Source organism: Papio anubis, chromosome 2 (genome assembly GCF_008728515.1).
Source record: "Papio anubis isolate 15944 chromosome 2, Panubis1.0, whole genome shotgun sequence".
Classification (NCBI taxonomy): Eukaryota; Metazoa; Chordata; class Mammalia; order Primates; family Cercopithecidae; genus Papio; species Papio anubis.
The window spans coordinates 76000587-76019622 of NC_044977.1; the positions used below are offsets into that span (position 1 = coordinate 76000587).

General features: G+C 41.1%; 1 protein-coding gene across 3 annotated transcripts in view; it reads left to right on the plus strand.

The window, feature by feature from the left end:
* Nucleotides 1–19036, plus strand: part of PRICKLE2 (prickle planar cell polarity protein 2) — a 354301-nt gene that overhangs the window by 165251 nt on the left and 170014 nt on the right. The window contains exon 1 of one of the 3 annotated variants that reach the window (XM_017955328.3): nucleotides 12314–14328. The exons of the other annotated variants lie outside the window; for them this stretch is intronic. The gene's annotated coding sequence lies outside the window, so the exon portion shown is untranslated. Of the gene's footprint in view, nucleotides 1–12313; nucleotides 14329–19036 lie in introns of those variants that run through there. 3 annotated transcript variants of the gene reach the window in all.

Below are 19036 nucleotides of genomic sequence, written 5' to 3' on the forward strand. Positions count from 1 at the left end.
TGGGCTAATAGCAACTGAGCTTGTTCCCATGTCTGTGGTCATAGGGTTCTCAATAGCAGCAAAATTCCATTGGTTAAAGCAAGTTACATAGCCCAACCCAGAGTCAGTATAGGAGGGGACTACTCGAGCACATGTACAGGTGAGGGACTTAGACAATTTTTGCAGATAATCTACTTCAAACACATTAGAAGCATTAGCTGCTATTATTATTATTATTACTATTACTATTATTATCACCTTTCCAAACATAAAGCTACTGAAATTAACTGCTCTTGACTAAGTCTTTAGTCATTAGCATTTGCTATTTCCAAATATTATGGGAGCCTCAAAAATTAATACTTGCAACAAGAGAGTTTTTAAGAGGAGCTTATTCTGCAGGGCTGAAATTATTATTTTTGTTACAAACTGTAGCTGTCCCTACTGGTCTCCCTGGGAGCATTTTGCAGGTTATAAAATACAGCGATTACTATGGTAATCATATTGCAAGTATAAAATGGCTTTGACCTACTTGTTAAAATGCAGTGTGTATTAAAATAAAGACTGTGAGCTTAAAGCTAAATGAACTCAGAATAAAAACAGAATAGCAAGTCCAAAGTGCTGGGGAGATCTTCAAAGGAAAGGAGGGCATTTGATAAAGAGGATGCATTTTCCCTTATTCTCTTCATTTTCCCCTTGGTGTGATGACTGCTGAAAAATGACACCAGTCTCAGAGAGTGCTTCTGCTCCCAGCCTGACTCTAAGGCAGAATTTTTTTTTAAATAATAAGAGCTACCATTTGCAGAGCCATTTACTGTGAACCAGGCAGTGTGCTGGGTCTTTCTACACACTCAGTTCCTCATCATGACATGTCCCTGAAACAGAAATTACTTTTCTGCTTTTATAAATGAAGAAACTGAGGCACAGAAAGACTAAATGACTTGCCCCAAGCACAGGAATTATTTCCCTCAAAGGCTTAGATCACTGAGGACCCATGAATCAGAATTGTGAGACCAAAAATAAGTTGGCCACAATTACATGAGTTGATTCCGTTTCCACAAGGCTCTATTTTGGGGACATTTTCATTGCTTTTGTCAATTGAATTATTCATTTATTCAACAGATATTCATTATATGCCTATTGTTTGCCAGACAGCATGCTAATTGCTGTGTTAGTCCACAGACAGGGCCCCTGAAGGGCTTTCCTGTGGTCAAAGAAGGCTTCCCACATGTCTAAGGTGGGACTTGGCATTTAAGAAGACATTATTAAAGGATAAGAACCTATCTGTTTCAGGAAGCAGTCATAGTAACAGCAAGAACCCAAGAGGACCTGAAAACAGCTCAGTTTAGCAAGAATGTGGAGACCAGGATCTGCGGGAAAGTTATGATAAAGAAAATTGCCATCGTAAGCAAGAGTCACATCTCAAAGGGCTTTGTGAGTTGGGTTTCTTCATCTGAGAGCACAAGGGAGTCACAGAAGAGTCTGAGCGGGGAATGACATGATCAGATGGGTCATTTAGCAAGATGACTGCAGCCACAGTATATAAAATAGAATTGAGACGGGGGTGAAGGGAGGAGAGGCAAGATCTCTGCCTGACAGTCCAGTTAGTAAGACCGATTCAGCAGTGTCGGAGAGAGATGGTAGTGCCTGGAGCGGGCCATTGCATCAAGAATAGAGAAGGGGCAATAGAGAAGCAAAGAGCATTGGGGATACATGGAAGCTGTTTGGATGTGGAGAGAATGAGAGAGGTTGAGGATGGCATTTGGTGTCTGACATGGAGTCTTGGTAGATGGTTCCCCTGATGAGAGGAACTTAGAAGGAAGAAGATGATACATCAGTTGTGGACAAGTTGACTTCGCACCTGTGGGGCTTCCAGGCAGACACACCTAGAAGATAATTAGGACATATGAGTCTGGACCTTAGGAGAGATTTCTGGGCTGGAGATGAAATTTGAGATTAGCAGCACTCTCTCCTCTAGCACTTCTTTGCCTTCCCCAACATCTCTGTCCTCTCATTGAGCTTCATTTTACTGTTGGTACTTATCTTATTTGCTTATTGTCTTTCTGCACCACAGTAGAATTTAAGTTCCATGCAAGCAAGGAATTCACTGGTTCACAGCCACACCCTCAACACTTAGAACAGCGCCTGCCTGGCACTTAAAAGAGCTCATCAGCAGACAGAACCTGATAGATGTCACTGGAAAGAAGGAGCCAAAATGAGCTTGCCTTTGGAGAGTGCAGGCTCTGAGAAGAGACAGGGCCCATGGCAGAACCTTCTTTGAAAAGGAAGGGCAGAGAAAGAGGAACCATCAAATAAAACTGAGAAGAAGCCTCCTCTCTTTGCTCTGAGAGAATCTTCAGAGCAAGCGGGGAGGTTGAATGACAAAACATTCAGAACTTTCAGGGATCCAAAACAGAGTGGCTGTTGGGGACGTAATGATTTCTAAAAACAGTGGGCAGGACAGAATTAAGTATATACATGTTCTTCAGGGTTTTTTTGTTCTGTTTTCTCTCTCTTTTTTCCCCCCCCCCCCCACATTTAAAATTTTTTTCAGCCAAATGCAAGGGTGGCTTTAGAGCACAGGAAAAGTGTGATGACTGTTACCACATTTAATTCAGCAGGAGGCAAATGGAGTTCATCGTGCAGGCCAGTTGGAATCAATTAATAAGGGCTTTATTTATTTATTTATTTATTTAGAGACAGGGCCTTGTTCCATTGCCCCAACTGAAGTGCAGTGGCCCAGTCAGGGTTCACCGCAGCCTCAACCTCCTGGGCTCAAGAAATCCTCCCACCTCAGCCACACAAGTAGCTGGGATTACAGGTGCATGCACACCACTATACATGGCTAATTTATTATGTTTTTTGTAGACATGGGTTCTCCCTATGTTGCCCAGGCTGGTCTCGAACTCCTGTACCCAAGTGATCTGTCTGCCTCAGTCTTCCAAAGTGCTGGGATTGCAGGCTTGAGCCACTGCACCCGTCCCAAATAAGGGCTTCCTTTATAGGAGAGTGGTGTTGAGAATCATTCTGAGGCTGGTTCCAGGCCCAGCTGGAAAGAGTTCTGTGATCATGTAGTGGTATTTGCTGTGGAAGCTGGACCTGGGTGGTGTCATAACTGACAGGCCTTTGCCACCCTCATCAAGAAAATGAGTTGCTGTGAGTAACAATCTTCCAGAAACACATATACTCCGTCTCTTACAGTATATGTTTGGCAGATGTGAATTCTGCCTTCCCAAGGCTCTGGTACTCTGGTTGGTAACTTGTGGACCTCTGTTTGGTCTCATTGGCATAACTCATTAGGGAGTTAAATCAGGACAGACTGAAGGTTGACTTTTTACAGGCTGGTAATTTTTATGCCACCCCAGGAAAGCTGTGACTCCATAGCTTTCAATTTTGTTCAGGCTTTCAATTTTGAACATAATTATTTATTCTTTAGAATAGGTAATTCTGAGAAATAATCAACCCCACACATTGCAATTATCAGTCATATAAATTGACCTGCTGATAATCACAGAAATGAAAGGAAATTGTACATAAGCTGGTAAATTCAGGTTTTACAAGTACCAATTCTAGAATTCATCTTGGAAAATGAATCTGAAGGTGAAAGCTTCGTATTATAAATAGATTTTTTTAAAGTGTTCAATTATGAATTTTCAATTCCGTGGTAAAGAGCAATCGGGTCAGTAGGGATAAATGATGTCTTTGGATTTAACTTATTTTAGTTAATAGTTGCTCTGCATTCCTCTACCTCTGCTGATCATTCTAGGAAAGGCAAATTCTTGAAATTCTTTTGTTGCTCTTCCAGAGGAGGGCAGAGTGTTACATGGGCAATAGAAATGAAAGGCCTTCTTTTGGAAACCTCCCAAATTCCATCACCTAACTAGGAGTTCAGTAACTGGAGGCCTCAAACTTTATATCCAGAGGGGAGCAGCAGCAAAGAGACTAAAATGCAAAGAGCATAAAATGCAAAGAGCATTGAGACTTTATGATTGGCAGCGTATGGTAATTGTTCATCACTTGACCCTGAGAGAGAGTACTCTCTGCTGTAAGTAAGTACTGATATATTAATAGTTCTTTGAATGCGAGCAAGTTGCTCCAAGTCTTTCAATCTGAAAGTGAATTTTGGCAGTAGCATGCAATACCTCTTCTCCCCTTATTCAGGGTGGTAAGTAGGGACTCTATTGCCGTCAATTAATAAAGATTGAGTAAGTGTCTACAGTTGGTTTAGCGTTGTTACAAGCATTGTGAGAAATTCTAGAGAGCCTTGAAGATGTGACCTTTATCTTCCCAGTGCTGCTTTTTGCAGGGGGAGGGGAGGAGAGGAACAGATCAAAAAAAGAAAACAAAAAGCTCCCCAAAACAAAAAGTCATGCAACCATTCAGGAGATAGTCAATGGTAGACAGGATAGTAGCTTATCAACATGAGATATCACATAAAGGAGAGTGTTTGGGCCACAGGTTCAGAGAGAGAAAATGAGAGAAAGACAGAGAGTGCACACAAAAGAGAGCCAGTGGATTCCCGTCAGCATGGCCAGATGTGGTGCACACCTCCAAAGTAATGTGCCTAAAAACAGAGGACCAAAAACTCTTTCCACAACTACCAAGAAAAGAGGCATCAAGATTTAGACCCAGAAAATGCAAATACTGACACCTAGATTCCCTATACATACAAGTTACCTCTTCTAGAAATGTTCTAAGAGCTTGAGAGGCATCTGTTTCCCCTCTGTCCTGGAATGTTTGCTTTTTCAATTTAGGGGCAGTCAAATTTAGATAATATAAATAGTTCAATTTCCTCCCTCTTTCCCTCCCTCAAATGTAGTCAAGAGATTCTATTCAGTCTTTAGAATTCATTATCAATTTACTAACCTACTTGATGATAGAGTGGAGAAATAATAAATATATTAGTTGGGTTTTGAGAAAGCTTTAAAAATACAATTTCTAGATCCTGTTCCAAACATAATAAATTTGAATTTCCAAGAGTGAGACCCAGAAATTTATGAAATTGTCAAATTCCCAGCGTGGTTCTTATGTCGACAGTCATAGTCAAACATTTAGAAATGGATAGAATGGATGGTACATGGCAGTAAGAAGCAGACTGCAAATCTCTAATATCTGCACAAGTAGGGATGATCTAGGTACTTGCCCTTGGTACTGATTTGTTTATTGAAAGGCTGAATGAAAAATTTAAAAATAAATAGAACTACACTTGAAGTCAGATGCCCAATTACCCAGCTGTAGAATAGACAGTGTAGTGAGAGATGTGTAGAGGAAGAAGAAAACACACACACACACAAATTAAAAGAAAAACAACTGATCTTAAACAGGTTTTGGTCAACAGTTTAGTGTTTATCAAATTAATATGATGTTGAAATCATGTTTTAGGAGTGAAGAGGGCATAAACCCACTCCATCCTGCCCTGGACAAATCATGCTTGAACGTTTTTTATTACTAAGACCATTTTCAAACATAATAAAAAATCAAAAGAACAGTACAGGCCAGGTGCAGTGGCTCACAGCTGTAATCATAGAGCTTTAGGAGGCTAAGATGGAGGGTTATTTAAGGCCAGGAGTTTGAGACTGGCCTGGGCAACATAGCGAGACCACATCTCTACAAAAAATTTAAAAAATTTGCCAGACATGGTGGCATGTGCCTGTGGTCCGAGCTACTTCAGAGGCTGAGGTGGGAAGATGGCTTGAGCCCAGAAGTTCGAGGTTGCAGTGAGCTATCATTATGCCACTGCACTCCAGCCTGGGTGACAGAGTGACCCCCTGTCTCTAAAATAAATTAAAAAGAGAGACCTGTACAATGCATCTCCACATAACAGATCTAACAAGTATTGAAGTCTGGCTACATTTTCTTCCCATGTCCCAATTTCCTGTTGCTTGACCTCCCTCCCTTTATCCCACCTTCCTGCTTCCTTCCTAAATGTTTTAAAGCACATCTCAGATGTTGTGTTATTTTAGCTTTACATATTGAAACATGTTTCTCTGGAAAGCGTGGATGTGTTCTTACCTAACTACATCTCACCTGACAATATTGACAATAATTCCTTGTTCTTGTTTAATTGGATGTCACATTTTGAGTGGCTGGGGTGGTAAAAAGGTTTGAAACAATGTCCCACAAGCAGCAGTTAACAGAACTTGAGTTGCTAGAAGACAAGGCTCAGGTTTGGAAGGATGTTGAGTGGAAGAGGGGCTGGACTTGCTCTCTGTGATCTGAAGTGGAGGACCGCTGGCTTGTGATGAACTGTACTGCCTCAGGAGTTTTCTCACCTGGAGGGTGGAGTGTGAGACTCTGCAGAGAGGTTTCACATGCTCGTTTTATGGATATTTATCAAGTGCCTGCTATGTTAGATCCTGAGGATGATGTGAACAATAAGACAGGTACAATCTCTTCCCTCATGGAGTTTTGAATCTATAGCACTGTTTCCCAAAGGATGAGATGGGTGAGGGTGATGCCGGGTCAATTCAAGAACTAACATTGAGTTCCATGTAGTTACAAACATTCTCTTTTCAGTCTTCCAAACCTTGTAAGGCATCAAGGAGGAGGTCTCATTTGAGGATTAGGGTTGACACACCTCTACAATTTCATCATTTTCTTTTCTAATGAAGCAAGAGCAACTTCAGATTCACAGTTTTTAGCAGGCAACAGTACCTCATGAACTATTTTTTGAGCAATTCACTAAACATATTTATAAGAGCAAGTAAGATAATGGGCAAATATTTAATACAGGAATAATTAAAACCAAAATGTTACGAGGGATGGTTTTAAGTTTTGGGGTTGTGTCTGTTTTTGTTTTCCACTTTTTATATTTGCATACAATAAAATTAATTCTTAGGTTTATACTTGCATGAGTTTTTGCAAATGCATATAGTAATATACAGTATGCTTAGAGTAATACACTGTCATATAACCATTCCTGCACTCAGAATACAAGTCAGTTCTATCACCTTCCAAGATTTTCTCATGCTACCTGTGTGTTTATAGAAATTTCTGCACCCCCCCGCCCCAGTGCATTTTAAATTCTCAACTATCCTCACCTCCCATCCCCAACTCTTGGCAACTACTGATCTGCTTTCTGTTTCTATAATTGTGCCTTTTCTGGAATGTCACATAGTGCAGTCATATAGTATATAGCCATTTCAGTCTATCTCATTTCACATAGAATAATATATTTGAAATTCATCTATCTTATTGCATCTATTCATTTGCTTTTTTTTTTTTTTTTTTTCTTTTTTGAGACAGAGTCTCACTCTGTCTGTCACCCAGGCTGGAATGCAATGGCGAGATCTCAGCCCTCTGCAAACTCCACCTCCCAGGTTCAAGCGATTGTTTTGCTTCAGCCTCCTGAGTAGCTGGGATTACAAGCACGTACCACCACGCCTGGCTAATTTTTTTGCATTTTTAGTAGAGACGGTGTTTCGTCATGTTGGCCAAGCTGATCTCAAACTCCTTACCTCAGGTGGTCCACCTGTCTTGGCCTCTCAAAGTGTTGGGATTGCTGGCGTGAGCCACCACGCCCAGCTTTATTCATTTCCTTCTAACTGCTGAGTACTATTTCATTGTGTGGATGTATCACAATTTATTTATTCATCATAAATAACATAAGGTATATTCAATATGACAAATGACAAACATGGTACTTAGTGAAAGCAGATTAACAGATACACTGAAGGTGATATGTCAATGACTGAATTTTGGAGGGGATAAAAACTAGTCTAACAAATGTATGTATTACAAAGTTGTTTGAGTAGGCCATCTTTTAATTTCTTATCCATACCTTCATCAGTGCATTTAATTGAAATATAAATATGGTTCCGGTTGTCTTAAGTCAGAAAATACCTTTTGGCTTTTTTTTTTTTTTTTTTCTTTTTGAGACAGAGTCTCACTCTGTTGCCCGGGCTGGAGTGCAGTGGCATGATCTCGAATCACCGCAACCTCCGCCTCCCGGGTTCAAGCGATTCTCCTGCCTCAGCCTCCTGAGTAGTTGGGATTACAGGCGCCCACCACCACACCCAGCTAATTTATTGTGTTTTTAGTAGAGACAGGGTTTCACCCTGTTGGCCAGACTGTTCTCAAACTCCTGACCTCGTGATTCACCCCCCTCAGCCTCACAAAGTGCTGGGATTACAGGCATGAGCCACTGCGTCCAACCTTGGTTCTTAAAGTAACCCAGGATCTCCAGAGCATCCTTTTCATAATCTCCTCACTTATTTTCATTCATTCCCTCCTTCCTTGCTTCGTTCCTTCTCCCCTTCCTTCCTAGCCTCCTTCTCACTCTCTCCTGTCTATTCCCCCTAATATTTTACTGGAGTTTATATAACTGAATTAATTAGACCTATTTCTCAAGGAGTTGGTTTTCCAGAAAATTCACTTTGCAGTTGGCATGACAGAAGAGCTGGCATATTAATCAAATGCTACAATTTGTTCTTTGTATCTGAATGAGGCTGAGGTTGGACTTACTGCTTATCTGTTGTCCGTTTGTACCATTCTGTCCTTTGCAGCCAAGGAGCCTGGATTGGATTCTTTGTGATTGGACTGGGTGATGGTTGTAAGTGTTAATAGATTGGGCAGAGACCTACTGAATGGGCACAAACCCTATCTCCTTAGTTACTGTTACAGAGTCCCCAGGATATAAAGTGTCTGCATGAAAATAAATAAGAGCTTTTCTTTTCCTTTGTTTGACTGATGATATCTATACCATTTAATAGAATAAAATGATAAAAATCTTTGTCCTTTCTTAAATAACATGTTAATTGCTGTTTTATGCATTTATTCATTTTGTGTTTCTGAAATATATTCAGTTTATAGACATTTCTATCCCTCAATGCATTTTAAATTCTCAAGCATCCTCAAATTATGTATATTTAATATAATCTTGTATATGTGGAGGGGGATACACTTTGTAGCTAATGGGGAGATCAAAGTTACTAGCTTTCTCCATTTAGTCAGCTTGTTGCAGAATACAAAGGCTGCTCAAGGATTTGAGTTCATATCTTAAAAGCTCATCAGAAATATTCTAAGCTATAGATTTTTTTCTCTCTCAGCAACATTTCAGATATGGAGGTTCTCCTCGGTTGCCCTTGCTAGTGTTGCTGAATTTAAATGCCACAGGAAAAAAAGATCTGTTCTGTTTTTTCATCTGTGGAATGAGGGGGTTGGACTAGATGGAAGATGTCAAATTTGTAGCATTAGTGCTGTCACTCCTTATCCATCCACATGACAGACATCACTAACCAATCATAGCGTGCTTTCCTGCCAACACAGCATGACTTCTTGTCAAGTCAGAACTCCAGGAAGCCACTACTAATCAACTGATGCTAGCCCAAGACGTGAGATCTATTTCCATTGTGAAACAAGTGGTGTTTACTCCCAGGAGTGTACTCAAGATGGTTACAAAAGTTAGGTACTCATTGGACAGTAGAAGGAAGAATGTCAGAGTGCCTTGTTTCAAGTAAAGAAGATCTCAAATTACTACATTTTATGCTCCTGAAGTCAGGGATTGTGTTTTAGTCTTGTTTTTCCATGTATACCCAGCCTACGTGGTTAAACTATATCTCATAGTAGATACTATATGTTTGTTAAGTAGTGCACGAAGGAATTAATGGAAGAGCATGCCCTTGCTCAATTCTTTTCTCTCTAAAACTTTACAGTTCAGTGCTTCTTCCAAAGGGCAGGCACAACCTTTGCCATGACTGAATTTCATTCCCTTTAGTTCAAGCCATTCCTCCAGGTTGGCTAGATAGCTTTGTGTTCTTCTCCACCAAGCATTGGCACAGCCCAGCAATGACTGGCTGGACTTTCCAAGTTTCCTCTCCATCTATTATCCCCATCATTCACAAACCTATTGAGTAATGCTGAGGAGGGTTCATTTAATCCTTCTCCTGCTTGATCCTGAATTCTTTCAACTTGATGTGTAATTGGGAATCTGAAAGTTTAATGATATGAACAAGAATTTTGTCACAGATTCAAGCTTTAACACTGGAGATAATCATTTATTTGATACTTACCATAGGTAGCCCTTATTAGTTGTAGTTTGGGAAGTAGGTTTGAAATTCTTTTATGGAAAAGACCAGGTCTGATAACTCTGTATTTTGATGATGACATGTCTTTCATATGGCAGATACTCAGTAAACAATTTCTATTTCTCAGGGTAGTTTCATGAAAGTAGACTGAAGTCTCTGTCTTTAACTGTTAGAAGAGGATCATCTTTGAAAACAGAAGGGTTTATTTTTTTTTTCTACTCAGGCACTGGATTTTATCTAATCATAATATTGGATACCTATTTAGTAGAAATTAATTATGGGCTAAACACTCTGCTACATGCTTAATATATATTCTCCAAACAGCCCCAAGACTAGTGATAAGATTCCATTACAGATGAGATAAATGAAGCTTGGAGAAGTTACACAACCTTACCAAAGTTACAAGATAACAAGTGGCAGTACTGAGGTTTAAAGGCAGGTCTGATTCTAATCTTTTCCCCTAAAGATACCAGGTCCCTCATGGCAGATGTGACTTACTGCAAGAAGCCTTCCCTGAGCCACCACCTCTCCCTGCAATGCTAGTTGAGACATTCTTCCTCTGAGTTTCCATAGCAGTTTGTATTCCCTTATTATGATGTTCTCCATTGCGTGATAGCTGCTTCTACCACCAGAGTAAGATCCCTGAGGGCAGGGACTTGGGGCTTTTTGTTTTGTTTTGTTTTCTGTTGTTTGCTGCTTTTGTTTGGTGGCTGAATAAATGCATCTTTTCCAGGAGATCTCTGCCACTTTGCCCTGGGCACCTGGACACCATAGAAAATATACAGCTAAGTCTTCAAGAACGTGCTATTGTTTTGTATTCCTTATATTTGGGGATGAAAAATTCAAGAAAATAGAGTCCAGCTTCAAATGTGGGATGGCAGAAGTTGCCTCTCTTCTGGATTACAAAGTGCCATCTGCTACTTACCGCTGTCAAAGAATTATCACAGTGCTTTATTTTTCCCCACTTCTGTTTTTTATTAACTGTTGTTTTTTGAATAATTAATACTTACAAGTGTTCTGTGTTTATCCTGGTTGAGATGGCTTTTGCTTCTTGAATGGGAGGATTCATGATGTTTAAAAATTTCAGAAAATTCTCAGCCATTATATGTTCAGTTATCGGCTCTTCCTGATTTCTCTGGTCTCTTCCTATGGGAGTCCTATTACACGTACGTTGGGCCTTCTCATTCTATTCTCCATATCTCTTTATCTCTCAGATATTTTTCAACTCTTTATCCTTTTGTTCTTTATTTGTGTAGTGTCATGAGATCTACATTTCTCTCTTAGTAGTGTCTATTTAACCTATCCATTGAGTTTTTAATTTTAGTGGATCTATGGAGAGGAATAGTCATCATGTCTTGTTCTTTTTTAGGGTTTCAATTCTAGCTTCAGTGTTTTAAATCCTTATAAACTTATTCCATGTTCCTTTTCAGAATTTCAGTTGTTTTATGACCTGTAATTCTTGAGCCTCTTATTCTTTTATTCATTGACTTGTAACATCAGTTTCTTGGATGTTGTATAATTTACTGTTGGGATCTCATGCTTGTGGGATTGGTTGTAGCATGGGTTGTAGAAGTGGCCAGAGAAACCTTCATTTGTTTCTATAAGGCATTCCTGGCATGTCACAAACAGAACTAATTTTAATATTAATTTTTTTAGTCAAAGCTTCCTGATTTTGACTTTTGTTATTCCTAGAATCTCAAGAAAGACACAGGCCTAGGATTTCTCATTCTCAGCTAAAACATTTCCCTCTCACCCAGAATACAGGTAGAGACAGACAAGTTTTGCCTAACTGGTTGCCAATTTTTCCAGTCTATTTGTTCACTTAAGCTGCAGCCCTCAGTGAATATTCTTGGCTTTCTACAAAGGTCTTGTAACAGCTTCCTGCTTCTCTTTGTCCCAAGACCCAGTCTGTCTCCTATGTGGGCATTACAATCCTAGCCCCTAGGGACCCAAGACAACCCTTTTGTCTGCCACCAACCGCTCTTCCCTCTCTCTCATAGCCGCAGCATAACTTTGCATGCTTCTTACTCTTGTTTTTAATTACCTGTTTATTTCTTGGTATTTTCCTGTTTTTTGTTTGTTTGTTTGTTTTTTAAATAACGTCTCATGCTGTCACCCAGGTTGAAGTACATTGGTGCTGTCATGGCTCAATGCGGCCCTGAATTCCTGGGTTAAACCAACCACCTCAGTCTCCCAAGTAGCTGGGACTACAGGTGCACACCACTGCACCCAGTTAATTTTTTATCTTGTGTAGAGATGGTGTCTTGCTATGTTGCCAAGGCTGATATTGAACTCATGGCCTCAAGTGATCCTCCTGGTGTGGCTTCCCAAAGTGTTGGGATTACAGGCGTAAGCCATAGTGCCCAGCCTTCCTTTCTTTATTGTGAGTCAGCTAGGCATTAAAAATAATTTGTGTTATATTTTATCTAGCATGTCTAGGTATTTGAAGGGTTGGAGTTTTCAGGTGGTCATCATTTGTCATTTTTCCAGAACCAGGACCTTAGTACAAGCTCATGGTAAAAGGTTCAAATAATATACAAGGACATATGATGAAACATTAGTGTCCTTATCCTCTTAGATCTGCCTAGACCTCAAATCACCTTGTCCATAATAATAACCTTTACAATTTTCTTAGGCGTAGTTCTGGAAGTACTTTTTGCATATACAGCATATGTATGTGCACATAATACATGATGATGTTTTGTGCAAGCAGAAATATGTTTTACTATCTGCACTGTACTTAGCAATGGAGCTCAGTGCTTATTGATGCACTTAGTTCTCCTTCTTCTTTCTCATGATTGTATAGTATTCTATTATATGGATGTATCATAATTTACTAACCTTGTCCCCTATTATTGGATAATTATGTTTTCAGTTATTTTGATATTATAAACTATCCTACAATAAACATTCCTTTACATATGTCTTTGCTTGTTTATCATTTAGCATAATTCACTTTGTCTATTTCCTTCTCTCCCCTTCTTCCCCCGCCACAACTGTGGGTTCCTTGTGGTCAATGACTTTATCTTTCATTGATGATCCTAGTACCTGGCATGGGGCCTGGCATTGAGTTGGCACTTAATTCACATTTGTTTCATTAATAACTGTGCTCACTACAAAGTCAAATCAACAGTCAGACTCAGTTCAAATTTCCAGCAAATGTATTTTAATTGCAGTAATAACAACAGCTATTGACTATTCAGTTGTCCGGGGTTACTGACTGAGCATCTCCTCTAGACTAAACATGAGCTCATGTAATCTTTACTACAACACTATGGATGGTAAATTTCATGATCATGCTTTAGAGACAAACTAAAATGCAGGAAACTACCTGTAAGAGGCAGAGTCCATATATGAACACAGTTTTGTGTGAAATTAATGCCTGACCTTTTGACTACTCTCTTAATTAACAGTTGTACTGACCAACATGGGACATATTTCCATTGTTCATTCTTTCGTGTATTCATTCATTCAATCAATCAACAAACGTTTACTGAGAGCTCACCACGTTCCCGTAGGGAGTGATATGTCTTGATAAAAACATCCCTACCTTGGTAGAATTTACAATGTAAAGGGAGTGACAGATTAAGCAAAAAAGTGAAAATGTGATGAGTGGCTGAAAAGAGACATAAGCAAAGGCTTTAGGAGCACCAAGAGCAGAGAGCCACGAAGGCCTCCAGTGTCTATGATAAACTGGATGAGCCTTGAAGGACTGCAGTGGGTTGGGGAGGACCACAGGAGGGGTGAAGCCTAGGAGTCCAGCATGCCCCCTGTTCCTTGTGTGCGCGGCACAGTCTAATCTTTCTCTTCCAGCCACTGCCAGCTCTCAGGACCTCTGGTCTGAGGGCCAGGGAGCCTGTGTCCTTCTGCTTTTGAAAGGTGGCTCAGCACTCCGTTAGCCCTTTCTAATTTTAAAGTAGTAGCTCCCTTGATTGAAATCTCAATTTGGGAACAGGCCTAGGATTGGCCTGTGGCTCGAGATTTTCACCAATAAGCGGAGTGGGAGGTGGGGAGGCGTCCCTTTAAGCAGCCGGGAGGCAGCCCAGAGAGCTTGGAGCTCCTCTCCCCAGGACCTGAGCGATTTTCCTGGATCCGGAGCTGCGCACAGAGCAGCTGCCGCCCCGGAATGTTACCCGCCTTGTGCGGAGCCCCTGCAGGGCCCCCTCCGGCTCCGGGCAGTTGGCTGCCGACGCCCCGCTGGGTTCCTTAGCTGCAGCCGCTACCCCTGCCCCTGCCCGTGGGTCTCCAACCCCCGTTCCCCGCCTCCCCCCAGTTTCCCGGGCCGGCGGAGGCGCCGCAGCGTCGGAGCAATGCAAGGCTAAGCCGGGTAAGTGGCCCCCCCATAGCTGGGGAGCACGGAGTGGGGCGCAGGGACATGTTTGCTCTTGGTTTCGGGAGCTCCCCTGAAAAAGGGGCCTTGCAGCTGGAAACTGAGCTCTGGGAGAGATGCGCTTTGCCACCCAGACGCTGGGAAGTCAGGAGCCCCGCGGTGGGGACCTGGTGAACTGAGGGTCTGAGTGTCATCCACCTTTCGTGCAGCCACTGTATTAACCAACAATGGTAATCATAATATCACGAGGGGATGGTGGTGTTATTGTATTAGTACTACTTAAAGGGGAACATGAAAACATCCCTGGACTTGCTTTTTAAATATCCTTTATTCCCTTAGAATTCATTTTTCCCTAAATATTTCAAAGGTATTTACTGTTAATGACCTAGTTATTTTCTATTCAAAATATTTCTTAACATCTCCAGGAAGATCTACTTTAAAACATGACTTACTTCTTCCCACATACCTTTATATTTTGAGCTTATATCCCCGAAAAGAGAAAAGTTGTTTATTTTCCCAGAACTTTAAAAATTCATTTCTTTGCTTCTTGGTGGACTTCGGTAATGAAGCAACTCTGGATTTGTTAATATGTTCTTTCTAAATTGGGGTAGGTGGACAGGGCCCCTCTCCTGGCCCTTTCTAGCTCTACATGGGGGAGTGTATAATTTGGAGATGAGAGAGTTAATTCTTACTCTCCAAGTTACCAAATGCACCCTCTTAGATGCTGCAAGAGTCAGGACTTGGTGAAGGCTGGGATTACAAATCTGGGGTTCCTGGGCAGCCATGCCCTGGGAAATTTTAAAACCAAAATAATCAGGAAAGATTGTGGGTAGGTGCTGGGTAAGATTTAAAAGATGCGGTTTTAGCTCCCCCCACCCATCTGTTCACTTGTGTGTACCTAAGCAAGAGGTTGAGAATCGAATGCAGAGGGTCAGAGTTTACTTTTTTTTTTTTTTTTTTTTAAGATGAGGCAGCTGGAAGACATGCCTTCCAAAATTGGAGCAGAGTCTGATGTGTGGATTGCCAAATTCCATTTCCGCCCATATTAAATTATTTTGGCTTCTAGAAGCCCTTATTTTGCTGGGCTGGCCTTTATTTGCAGTTGTTTAGGTGGTGTGAATCATTTGTATACTTTGAGTTCCCTGCTTTCTGTATACAAATGTTTTTATCTGTGCAGCTAGTTGAGTAATTAGAGACATGGACATGGCCCTGTCTGTACAGACAGAACAAATACCACTTGGGGAAGATCTGGGCCTTTCCTTTTCAAATCATCAATTGCCAAATCTTCCCAGCCTGTTGGGCAATTCAGATAAAGGTGTCAAGTGAGCTGGGCAGTGAAGAATTTATATGTGCAGCTAATTCTGCTCATCCTACAATAAAGCATCTTCCCATGGGGCCAAAAAGTGGGGGTTAGGGAGGCATATAAAAATGATCCTGTGTTCTTAGTCACTGATTACCCAGCTCTCCCTGGATTTCTGAGAACCTGCCAGGAGAAACTGTTGACTGGATGGAAGTTTCAAGAAATGCAGAACAGAAATCAGGACAAGCCCTCCTTGAGCAACTTTTATTTCTGTTTGGAGGAAAGGAACACTTTGTTAGAATAACAAATCGTGGCTGCTTTTCAAGACCAGAAAACGGTTCTTGTTCTGAAGGCAGGTTCGTTTTAAGAGTGTGAATCATTTGGTTTAGCTTTTTTTTTTTTTTTTTTTTTTTTTTTTTGCGGTGGAGGCTTGGAGATGATTAAACGTCCTGTCTGCAGGAAATTACCAGGAGATTTGAGTATTTTCCTGAATCAGCCTCAGATGGTACACAGCTTTGGGTGTAATACAAGAAAGCTCTGTTACAAGGCAGTCTTTCCTCAGTGATACCCTCAATCTCACACAGGCTTTCAAGCCTCTCCATCAGCAAGCCTTTTGTTTTTTATTTTTGGGGTTGTACTTCCATTTAAGAAACTGAAATAACTCGCTCATTCCCTCTGTGAGCTTAAGATGGAACTTATTTTTGAGACAGTTTTATCGAGCCCACTTCCCCACCGGCCTCCTCCCACTTAGCTTCAACAGGAAAAACTCTTGGCTCCTTTTCCCAAGACTTCTTTTAAGCCAGAATTGTTATCCTTAGGGACACAGATGTCTTGAGGAATGAGAGAGATGCAAAGGTTTGAACTAGCACTCACCAATTTGGTGGTGACATTTATGGTCTTTGTAGAGCTGTTTGCAGAGCAGGCTAGGCGGTTCTGTGTGGGGTTTGCCCTGAAGTGAATCAACAATACAGAAAATGGGCAATGAAAAGGTGGTAAGGGGGGACTGAGGGACACGCGTACTGCTTTGTGTAGTTGTGTATGCAGAGATCTGTAGGTTTTAAAAAATAATTTAGAAAACCAAATCTCAGAGATGCTGTGCTCCCGAAGCTATTTTTCTTAATCTTTCCTGAAAAGTACTCGGTCACATTAAGCACTTCCTCTAACTGTCATAAAATAGGAGAGCGCTGGGTGAATATAAACTCGGTGTGATATTCTGATGTCAATGAGAGGAAGCAGAGGGAATCATTTTTTTTTAGCTACTAAAACACAGAATGGTAATCCTAGTTGAATATAATGAGACTTTATGGAAATTGTATTGAGGGTTTAAATATGATGTTCCAAAAAAGTTTCTTTGATATTTTTTATTTTCTCAAAATCTGAATGGCGAGGGATTCTTTTCTGGGATACTTAGTATTTGATTACCATTCTGGTTTTTGGGTTTTGTTTTTTTGTTTTTTTGGTTTTTTTGCTTTTTGCTTTGTTTCGTTTTGTTGGTAATGTTTTTTCATATCCTGCTTCTCTGTGTGACCAGCAAAGGAAGGCTCATTTTTGCGAAGATTGTAATCTGGATAACTTCCAGAAGAATGGAAGATGTAGGGGTAGCAAAGGGAACAGACGCAGGTACTGTGGGACTCAATGTCTGGGAAAACTCATGAATGATCTCCCTGTAAGATTAGCCCAGAGGCCTTTGAGAATTGCTTCACATTTGACTTTTAACAGCCAGCCTGTGTAGAGAAATCCTTGTACCTATCACTAGAGTCTCCCTCTTCACAAAGCACCTTCCCAGGCAAGATGGCCAATCCACAGGGAGTGTGTACATGACATTGCTTTTATCACATCTTTCAAAGTTTGCTTCATTCTACTTTTTGTTTAAAACAACTACTACTTGATCTCTTGGGAACATTTGCAAAAGGTTACTCTGCATTCACCCAGGCTGCTGTAATTAGTCACTGGCTTTATTTTATATTTTCTGATGATTGAGGCTTTGTTCAGGCTTCTGGGGATAAGCAAACATCTGTTGAGTTGGATGTTAGATAAATTCTAATTTTGAACACTAAGTTGTCCAGGCTGGAGAAGAGGTCTCATCTTGGCATATTATAAATGATAACAGCAATAAACAGAATGATGCCTGTTAACTTACTGAGCTTTTGCCAAGCACAGACTTAATGTCTTACCAATCTTTCTCAGATTTTACAGTACATGGGGATATCCTTCAGGGAGTCTATTTCATAGGTCTGCAGTATGACCTAAGAAATATCCAAGTGGAACCCTGGACTTTATCTTGAGAAGCACTTTGCTGTTTGTTCTTTATTACTGAAAAATCCTTACAACAGCCCTATGAGGGTTTGGTGCCATCAGCTAGCCTATTTCACAGATGAGGAAGGATAAGCTCAAAGAGGTTCGGTAACTCCCCTGAGACACAAGGCTACCAAGTGGCCATGCGGGGTACCTGGACCTACAACTGTCTAATTCCAATCATCTACCTGGGATGCTTCTTAAATGCAGTCCGTGCTCTCAAGTATTTGCTCTTGGTGGATTGTTGGGAGGTGGGGGGCGGTGGGTGGTCTTCTCTTTATAATTTGTACCCAGTAACCACCCTGCTGCCACTCTGCCAAAGACTGCTTCTCTAGGATGCTGGCATTTTGTAGACAGCAGTCCATGAGGTCCCCATTTAGACAATCCACCGTGATGGAATTGAGGGAGACCAGATGGGGCGGAGGCCCTCGTGGCAACAACTTGAGGAGTGTCCAGCTGATTTGTCTTGGGTTCTCTAAGTTCTGAACCAAGATGACCCACGATAAGACTGATTGACTGTGAAGTGTTTTTAATTCCCCCAGCTTTTGGAATTCTTAAGACAGTTCTGTTTCCATCAAGGGCCCTTTCCACCTGGATGTAGGTGTCACTTTCTTTCCTCCAATCCATAATGCCTCCCACAGGATCCTTTCACAAGACCTCACCCTACACAGCCCAAGAAAGTTGAAGCCATTTCCTAATGCTCATAGCCTGAGCTCACTTGCAGCCCTTCCTCCATTCTCTGTATGTCCCCCCAATCTGAGTGTAATCCTGTGGAAAGTGAACTCAAAGGGAATATTGTAAAGAGGAGAGGCAGAGACTGAACGAAGCCTCATTTAAGCTTCTTGCCTGATTCTCCCTTGGCCTGACCTGATTTCTCTTACTCTTTGGGGCACATGGGCCAGGAATGATTTTTCTTGCTTAATTGCTGCAGGATTGTGGATACAGGACAGACCACTTAACCTCATGAGCTTCAGCTTCATTATCTGTAAAATGGTATGTTCATGTCGACCCTTTCTCCTTCGGGTACAAGTGATGTAATGTCCAAGAAGGCGCTTTGGACTTTGTTTAAACACATTTTGAAAACTTGCTCATGTTGCCTTCTAGCAGTGG